The sequence below is a fragment of the Lampetra planeri genome, chromosome 3 (assembly GCF_965212315.1).
Source record: "Lampetra planeri chromosome 3, kcLamPlan1.2.h2, whole genome shotgun sequence".
NCBI classification, from domain to species: Eukaryota; Metazoa; Chordata; class Hyperoartia; order Petromyzontiformes; family Petromyzontidae; genus Lampetra; species Lampetra planeri.
Window position 1 is genome coordinate 620,712 of NC_136109.1, and position 9,257 is coordinate 629,968.

The following is a 9,257-nucleotide window of genomic DNA, read 5'->3' on the forward strand; positions in this document are numbered from 1 at the left end:
GGATTCCCACCACCATCCATCCCAGAAGAATTCCCTCATCAAGACTCTATATCATAGAGCCCAATGCATCTCCGACCATGAACACATTTCCAGTGAACTCAAACACGTACGCCAAGCTCTTAAGGCTAATGGTTACTCCGACTACACAATCCGCAAAGCCATCACTCCAACCACCAAGAAGGATCCTGTTGAGGAGCCTTTCAAGACCATCACCTTACCCTACATTGCTGGGGTCACAAAAAAGATCTCCAAAATCCTGATTAAACACAAGATCCAGGTCCGATTCAACACAGTACATAAAATCCGTGATCTGGTACCTTCTGTAAAAGATGTGGTTCCAGACATACAGTACCCTGGTGTCTACAAACTAAGTTGCCTCTGTGGTAGCAGTTACATTGGGGAAACCAAACGACATGTCTCGGACCGCATCCGTGAACATAAAGCTGACCTGAAACACTGTAGGACAAACACCTCAGCCGTGGCAGATCACTGTTACAACTCAGTGGGCTCACATGACATTGACTTCTCCAAGACAGAGGTTCTCTGCAAGCCATCTGGCTATCATGAGAGATTCGTACATGAGGCGATCCACATTTACAAACACAGAGACAATTTTAACCGAGAAGATGGATTCTGGCTTAGCAATCACTGGAAGGACGTAATAAACCATTTTGATACACATTAGGGTGGGTAGAATAATACATAGTGTTATATTAAAAATGTATAAGGTATAGGGTGGTTTATAGCAATACAGTATGTAATTTAATGTTGGTTTTGCCTATGGAAGTATATAGTACGGTATAGACGCGTGTGATGTAAGAGAATAAAGTTTAGATGGAAGCATATTATATAATTTTTTACAACGTAGAATTTTTCATGTATTACTTACTGTTAGTAACTCAGCTTATTGTAGAGTATAGTAAGTTTACTGATGATGCTATGTAGTTTATACTTTAGTTTGTCATGCAGTTTATACTGTAGTTTTTTACGTGGTTGTTTAGTAACTACAGATACATACTATTAACATTCCTTTCCTTTGTTAATGCTCCCCCCCTTCCCCCCCCCCCTTTGATGCTGCTAATCCTGCATAATGCACGGGCATAGTATTGATTTGGAACCCCCCCCGCCCACCTCCTACGCATTTTCCATATGCTGAATTCCTCTTGATATGCAAATTATTTTGTTTAGGCGCTCTTCTTCCCACCTCCCCCCCCTCTAACCCAGCTTAAATATACGCTCCAAGCTTGGGGTGTTTCATTCTTCGCCTGAGGATGGCTGCTTGCGTTGTGGCCGAAACGTCGTGAGAATTGTTTTATTATGTTTTATTTTTATTATTTTATTACTTCCCTTCTACGTGACTTTACCGAAAGAACCAAGAAGATGGCGCCACAATCTTACAGCACACTCGTCCTAATTGACGTAGCGTGCCGGAATGCTAATCTCCACCTGTACAGCACAACAGCGAAGTTATTTTTCTCCACCGAGCGCTTGTATTTTTCCAAATTGCGTTCATAAAACGCCCGTGTGCCGTGTGATGTGCCACCACGAAGCCGTTCAGCAGGCGCCCCATCTGCGGCCTCGCCACCACCAAGCGACGGAGCCGACCCCACGTCCCCCTCACCTCACCTCACATGAACACACCCGCACGCATTCCCCCCCCCCCCCCCCCATAGAGCTGGAAGGGGAGGACACCTGATCGACCGGTTTTTATCCAAGAAACCCTTATCGGGATTAACTCTCACGGTTTCCGGCGATCAGGGAATTGGATGGCCTCCCCCGACGCTATGTTGCACCGCGGCGCTGCGACCGGGCTTAGGATGGTGTGGCCGCGGCGAGGGGCATTCGGCCACTTCGGTTGAGACGCATCCCCCACACACACCCCCCCCCCCCCCAACGCGTCGACGAGGCAAGCAGGGGAAGGACGGGACAGCATGAGTAGCAGGACCGCAGGGGCTCTTGCGCATAGTCACGGAAGGTTGGGATGGTTGCGCTTGAGCGCGCAGGCACAATTGTTGGGGAGGGTAAATGATTAAGCTGAAGGTATGAATAGATCGGGAGAGGGGAGGCGCGCGGGGAGCCGTGCACAGATTCCCACGACGGGCCTTTGTGATGGACACCGCCGCATGAACTTCATTAATGGGGGCCTGCGTGAGAAAGGGATTGATTGGAATTTGCGCTGCGCAACGCCGCACATTGATTAGCATATCACAGGCGCCCGGAACCGCGGTGCGCGTGCTAGAGGGCGCTAGCCCATTGTTAAGGAAAAGCTGTGGGCCACCATCCCGCTCGGAGCCACATCCCTTTGATGTAGGGAGGATAAAAAGGGACACAAACGAGAAATCGGCTCTTGTCTCCAGCGCCAGAGGACCAGCAGCAGCTCCAGCCAGTAACCCGGACGTCCATGCGACGCACCGAGGTACGCTGTTAGCACAAGGATCAGCGGACCGCCGTGGACACTTGACGGTGAGTAAGGAGGTAAAAGTAGGATCATAGCCGATAAATAGAGAATAGATTCAGGGGTGGTAGAATAGGCCAGCCTCGTCGACTCAAACTGATTTAACATCAATTACCAGGTAGCAAATAATAAATCATTAATAGCGAAGCGTGGCCTCGCGTGATCTTGTCGAGCAGTGTGAGCGTGTGGGTGCGCGTGTGTACACAGTGGTTCGCCACGTGAGTGAGCGCTGCGCGGAGCTGAGCGCGTGGGTGAGCGTGTGTACACAGTGGTTCTGTAGTGCTGCGGCTCGCCTCGGGGGAGCGCTGCGCAGAGCGGTGCGAGAGTGGGTGTCGCGTGTGTTCAATCCGTGTGTGATACAGGTGCGCGATCATAACGCGAGTATTCAGTGGTGAGTGAGTGCCGCGGAGAGCTGTGTGCGTGAGTGCGCATACGTTCGTTACGTTTCGGATACGGATGCGCATTGGTAACGTGGTTATTCGACGTGGAGGCGAGTGCCGCAGAGGGCTATAGACGGGCACACGCTCGCAGTGTGCGAGAGCTGTACGTAGCGGTGTAAAGAGGGGGAGTGTGGCGTTTGATTGATGATGCTGTGCGCACGTATGCTTCCAGCGTGGGAGCGCGGCGCGAGGCTGTAACAGTAGGGGCGTCGCATTCGAATGCCGGCGAAACCGTAGCAGGTAATAGGGAGGTGGGGTAACGTAAACGGAATAGGGGATGCAGGCGGGAGGGATCCCGGGGGCCAGCGGCCCCCACAGCCGTATTAGACGAGTTGTGAAACAATTGTGATGCCGCCGCCACGAAGCCGTTCGGCAGGCGCCCCATCCCCGACCTCGCCACCACCAAGCGACGGAGCCAACCCCTCGTCCCCCTCACCTCACCTCACATGAACACACCCGCACGCATTTCCCCCCCCCCCCCATAGAGCTGGAAGGGAAGGTCACCTGATCGACCGGTTTTTATCCGAGAAACCCTTATCGGGATTAACTCTCACGGTTTCCGGCGATCAGGGAATTGGACGGCCTCCCCCGACGCTACGTTGCACCGCGGCGCTGCGACCTGCCTTAAGATGGTATGGCCGCGGCGAGGGGCATTCGGCCACCGCGGTTGAAGTGCATCCCCCACACACACCACCCACGTGTCGACGGGGCAAGCAGGGGAGGGACAGGACAGCATGAGTAGCGGGACCGCAGGGGCTCTTGCGCATAGTCACGGATGGTTGGGATAATTACGCTTGAGCGCGCAGGCACCATTGTTAGGGAGGGAAAGGGATTAATTAGAATTTACGCCGCGCAACGCCGCACATTGATTAGCATATCACAGGCGCCCGGAACCGCGGTGCGCCTGCCAGAGGGGCGCGAGCCCATTGTTCAGAGCCACATCCCTTTGAGGTAGGGAGGATAAATAGTGGGCGCAAAGGGGAAATCGGGCTCTCTTGACTCCAGCGCCAGAGGACCAGCAGCAGCTCCAGCCAGCGACCCGGACGTCCGTGCGACGCACCGAGGTACGCTGTTAGCACAAGGATCAGCGGACCGCCGTGGACACTTGACGGGGAGTAAGGAGGTAAAAGTAGGATCACAGCCGATAAATAGAGAATAGATTCAGGGGTGGTAGATTAGGCCAGCCTCGTCGAATAAAACTGATTTAACATCAATTACCAGGTAGCAGATAATAAATCATTAATAGCGAAGCGTGGCCTCGCGTGATCTTGTCGAGCAGTGTGAGCGTGTGGGTGCGCGTGTGTACACGGTGGTTCGCCACGTGAGTGAGCGCTGCGCGCAGCTGAGCGCGTGGGTGAGCGTGTGTACACAGTGGTTCTGTAGTGCTGCGGCTCGCCTCGGGGGAGCGCTGCGCAGAGCGGTGCGAGAGTGGGTGTCGCGTGTGTTCAATCCGTGTGTGATACAGGTGCGCGATCATAACGCGAGTATTCAGTGGTGAGTGAGTGCAGCGGAGAGCTGTGTGCGTGAGTGCGCATACGTTCGTTACGTTTCGGATACGGATGCGCATTGGTAACGTGGTTATTCGACGTGGAGGCGAGTGCCGCACAGGGCTATAGACGGGCACACGCTCGCAGTGTGCGAGAGCTTTACGTAGCGGTGTAAAGAGGGGGAGTGTGGCGTTTGATTGATGATGCTGTGCGCACGTATGCTCGCAGCGTGGGAGTGCGGCGCGAGGCTGTAACAGTAGGGACGTCGCGTTCGAATGCCGGCGAAACCGTAGCGGGTAATAGGGAGGTGGGGTAACGTAAACGGAATAGGGGATGCAGGCGGGAGGGACCCCGGGGGCCAGCGCCACCCACAGCCGTATTAGACGAGTTGTGAAACAATTGTGATGCCGCCGCCACGAAGCCGTTCGGCAGGCGCCCCATCCCCGACCTCGCCACCACCAAGTGACGGAGCCAACCCCTCGTCCCCCTCACCTCACCTCACATGAACACACCCGCACGCATTTCCCCCCCCCCCCCCCCCCATAGAGATGGAAGGGAAGGTCACCTGATCGACCGGTTTTTATCCGAGAAACCCTTATCGGGATTAACTCTCACGGTTTCCGGCGATCAGGGAATTGGACGGCCTCCCCCCGACGCTACATTGCACCACGGCGCTGCGATCTGCCTTAAGATGGTATGGCCGCGACGAGGAGCATTCGGCCACCGTGGTTGAAGCGCATCCCCCACACACACCACCCACGTGTCGACGGGGCAAGCAGGGGAGGGACGGGACAGCATGAGTAGCGGGACCGCAGGGGCTCTTGCGCATAGTCACGGATGGTTGGGATAATTTCGCTTGAGCGCGAAGGCACCATTGTTAGGGAGGGAAAGGGATTAATTAGAATTTTACGCCGCGCAACGCCGCACACTGATTAGCATATCACAGGCGCCCGGAACCGCGGTGCGCGTGCCAGAGGGGCGCGAGCCCATTGTTTAGAGCCGCATCCCTTTGAGGTAGGGAGGATAAATAGTGGGCGCAAAGGCGAAATCTGGCTCTCTCACTCCAGCGCGAGGCGACAAGACGCAGCTCCAGCCCAGCGATCCGGACGTCCGTGGGACGCACCGAGGTACGCTGCGAGCAGGGAATCAACGGACCGCCGTGAGCACCTAACAGTGAGTAAGGAGGTGAATTATAATCATAGCAGATAAATCGGGAATAGGCATAAAGGTATCCGCGTGGGCCAGCCTCGTCGACTCACTGATTTAACACCTAGTTCCAGGTAGCGGACAATAAATCATTAATAGCGAATCGTGGCCTCGTGTGATCTCGTGGAGAGGTGTGCACGTGTGTGGTCCTGCGTACACAGTGGTTCGCCACGTGAGTGAGCGCGGCGCGGAGCTGCACGGGTGGGTGCGCGTGTGTTCACTACGTGTATGATACAGGTGCGCGATCACAACGTGAGTGCTCCGTGGTGAGTGAGTGCCGCGGGGAGCTGTGTGCGTGAGTGCGCGTACGTTCGCTACGTGTCGGATACGGGTGCGCATTGGTAACGTGGTTATTCGACGTGGAGGCGAGTGCCGCACAGGGCTGTAGACGGGCGCACGCTCGCAGCGTGCGAGCGCTGTACGTAGCGGCGTAAAGAGGGGGAGTATGGCGTTTGATTGATGATGCCGTGCGCACGTATGCTTGCGGCGTGGGAGCGCTGCGTGAAGCCGTATGGGTAGGGGCGTCGCGTTCGAAGGCCGGCGAAACCCTAGCGGGTATTAGGGAGGTGGGGTAACATAAACGGAATAGGGGATGATGGCGGGAGAGACCCCGGGGGCCAACGGCCCCCACACAATCCCTCGTAAGAAACAAAAAAACCCACGCTCAAAACACAATATACTGTATTGGGTTTTCTAGTCATCCTTTTTAAAAAAAAAAAGGCAATGGCCATGGCTGCAATTCACTAATATACATGTTTGGACATTACATTGTGTTATATTCACAAGTCCTTATTGCAGTAAAAACTATATTAAAGTGAACATCGCGTCCGCGTTTCTCATTGGAGGCTGATGGAGAGGGATGGTACTAAAAGAGCCACTCAGCAGCGCCGCGCACTACGATCCTCTGATTTGCATCTCGCCTCCTATAAAAGGAACTCAACGCGCTACCGACATCCACATTCGCTTCCCGTCTGTTCTGACCTGACCTGAAGCTGCCTACGACGCGTCGACATGCCCGATCCTCCCGCATCAAAGAGCGCTGGGCCGGCCAAGGTTCCTGCTCCCAAGAAGGGCTCCAAGAAGGCTGTGACCAAGGCTACGTGCAAGGATGGCAAGAAGCGACGCCACCGCAGGAAGGAGAGCTACGCCATTTACATCTACAAGGTGATGAAGCAGGTGCACCCCGATACCGGCATCTCGTCCAAGGCAATGAGCATCATGAACTCGTTCGTCAACGCATCGCTTCCGAGGCGTCCCGCCTGGCGCACTACAACAAACGCTCCACCATCACCTCTCGGGAGATCCAGACCGCAGTGCGACTGCTGCTCCCCGGCGAGCTGGCCAAGCACGCCGTGTCGGAGGGCACCAAGGCCGTCACCAAGTACACAAGCTCCAAATAAAGCCTCGACTCCACCATTAATTACAAAGGCTCTTTTCAGAGCCACCCACCTCTCCGAACCTGCTATTACCAGTCCTAGCAGGAGTACAAAACGAAACTTCCAACAAAGTCCCGGTTCACGCGGGGACATTGTTCGCTCATTGAGTGAAATGGAGAGATCGAACGCATTTTAACCTGTTTCCACGTGAATAAAAGCGATAACAATATTCATGGCACATCATTCACCAGCAGGCATTTCTTGGACTTGTTTGTCCATTGATTTGATCTGCAGCCCATTCAGATATTACATTGGATATTTGGCGCCAAAACCTTGCAATGCAATATTAAATTCGTGGTTGTATTTTTGGGCAGGAACTAACATTTTGCACGTGTACATATATGTAAAAGTAAGCGCCTAGCATGGATGACTCGTGCAGTATAATTGATCCTCATCTCAATGCCAAGAGAATAGATATCTATCCCTGTGATCACCTCTTTCCGACATGTTTACGTATTACTGTTTCCAATGAAGTGCAGTTTATCTTCTTGGTTCTTTCGGTAAAGTCACGTAGAAGGGAAGTAATAAAATAATAAAAATAAAACATATAAAAATAATTCTCACGACGGCTGCTTACGTTGTGACCGAAACGTCGTAGCAGCTGGGGTCGGGGCAGGAACACAGATGCACCCCGGCTGGCCGGCCTCGGTTAACTCCCGTACCACCCCGTTCTGCACACACAACCGGGCATCCAAACCGCTCCAGGGTCCTGGTAGGGCGCTCTTTTCTTCCCGCAGTGCCGCCTCCACCGCCGCCAGATCGGGATCCCGCTGCTGGGTCTGTCTCAGCTGCTCGTCGTTCAGGCCCGGGAAGGCGCAGCCGACGTCCTCCTGGATCCGTCCGATCGGGGCGGGGTGATCCGCCGGGTCCCGAGCCGTGGGTCCCGCGCTCGCTGGGGGGGGGGGGGGTCAGTGGCCGCGGCCCCTCGGGGGTCCGTTGCCTGCCGGCAGCGTCCCCCTGTGAAACACGGGCAGGCCTCCTCCGCCCTGGTCTCGGCGTACACCGTGGGCCGCCTCGACAAGGCGTCCGCGTTTGCATGCGTCCGGCCAGCCCGATACTCGATTTGCAGGTTGTACTCCTGCAACTGCGCCAACCACCGGGCCATCTGGCCCCGCGGCTCCTTGAATGTAAGAAGGAACTGCAGAGCATAATGGTCAGTGCGTACGCGACATCTCCTGCCATACAAATACGGCCGGAACTGCTTACATGTGTAATAAAAGACTTGACCACGATCTCTGGCTCAGTGTCCTTTATTTGGTCCGTACTGTATTACCCACACGGCTGTCTCCTCTTTGCTCAGTCCCCACAGTGCTGACTCCGATGTCTCTCTCTTCTCCACCAGCAGCCCCTCTGTTGGCCTCTGTCGCTCCTGTAGCCCCCACAGCAGCTCCGCTGCTGTTACTCACTCTCAGCCCCCCTGGCTGTAATCGCTGCTGCTCTTCTCCCTCTTGCTTACTCTGCAGCGCTGACAGCCTCGTGCTGTCTCTCTCTCTCTCTTCGTCGCTCCTGCGACTCTCTGCAGCCACACCGCTGCCTCCGACACACAGCCTTCCTGCTCCTGCGACTCTCTGCAGCCACTCACCACCCTTTAGCTCCCTGCTATTCTCCGGGGTTGGCTCCCGCTGGCCAACGGTGCCCCCTCCTCACGTTCGCCCGCGCGGCCCCACTCTTTTCCATTCACACCCCGACTGCCTTCTCCTTCCGGTTTACCCACTTAAGGACCCCAACCTTTTCACCCACGTCACCTGGCTCCGCCTCCCCGTGACGTCACATCCGGAAGGTTGCTTACGCCCGCATTACACATGTGTAACGGGTTCCGGAGACACTTGTAGAGGTAACTTCTTTATTACAACACAACACTCCAACAGTCCTGATACTCTGTTACAGCCTAGGTACACAGCCTAGGTACACAGCCTAGATACTCTACTCTGGCTACGCTCTGGAACTCGCCCTCACAAAGTCGTAGAGTCAGGAGTTCCAGAGTCCCACCACTCGCTCTCACAACATCCCAGGGTCTTCAGATGGCTGGTCGTGGGTCTTGGGTCTTGAGTTACAACTGGCCCCGATCATCTATGGAGCTCCCCTTTTTATGCCTAGTCCAACGAGGGGTGGGGCCGTGTGCGCCACCAGACATGCCACAGAGCACACACAGCCTCCCCCCCCCCCCCCCCCGTTGGCGGCGCCAAAAGGATTAAACGCCTGTGAACCCAACGCCTGGCGTCCAGAGGCTTAA

At 55.1% G+C, this 9,257-nt stretch overlaps 1 pseudogene; it reads left to right on the forward strand.

Moving 5' to 3' along the window:
* Window positions 1-6,568: 6,568 nt before the first annotated feature.
* Window positions 6,569-7,029, forward strand: LOC144717351 (histone H2B type 3-B-like; annotated as a pseudogene).
* The last annotated feature ends 2,228 nt before the right edge of the window (window positions 7,030-9,257 follow it).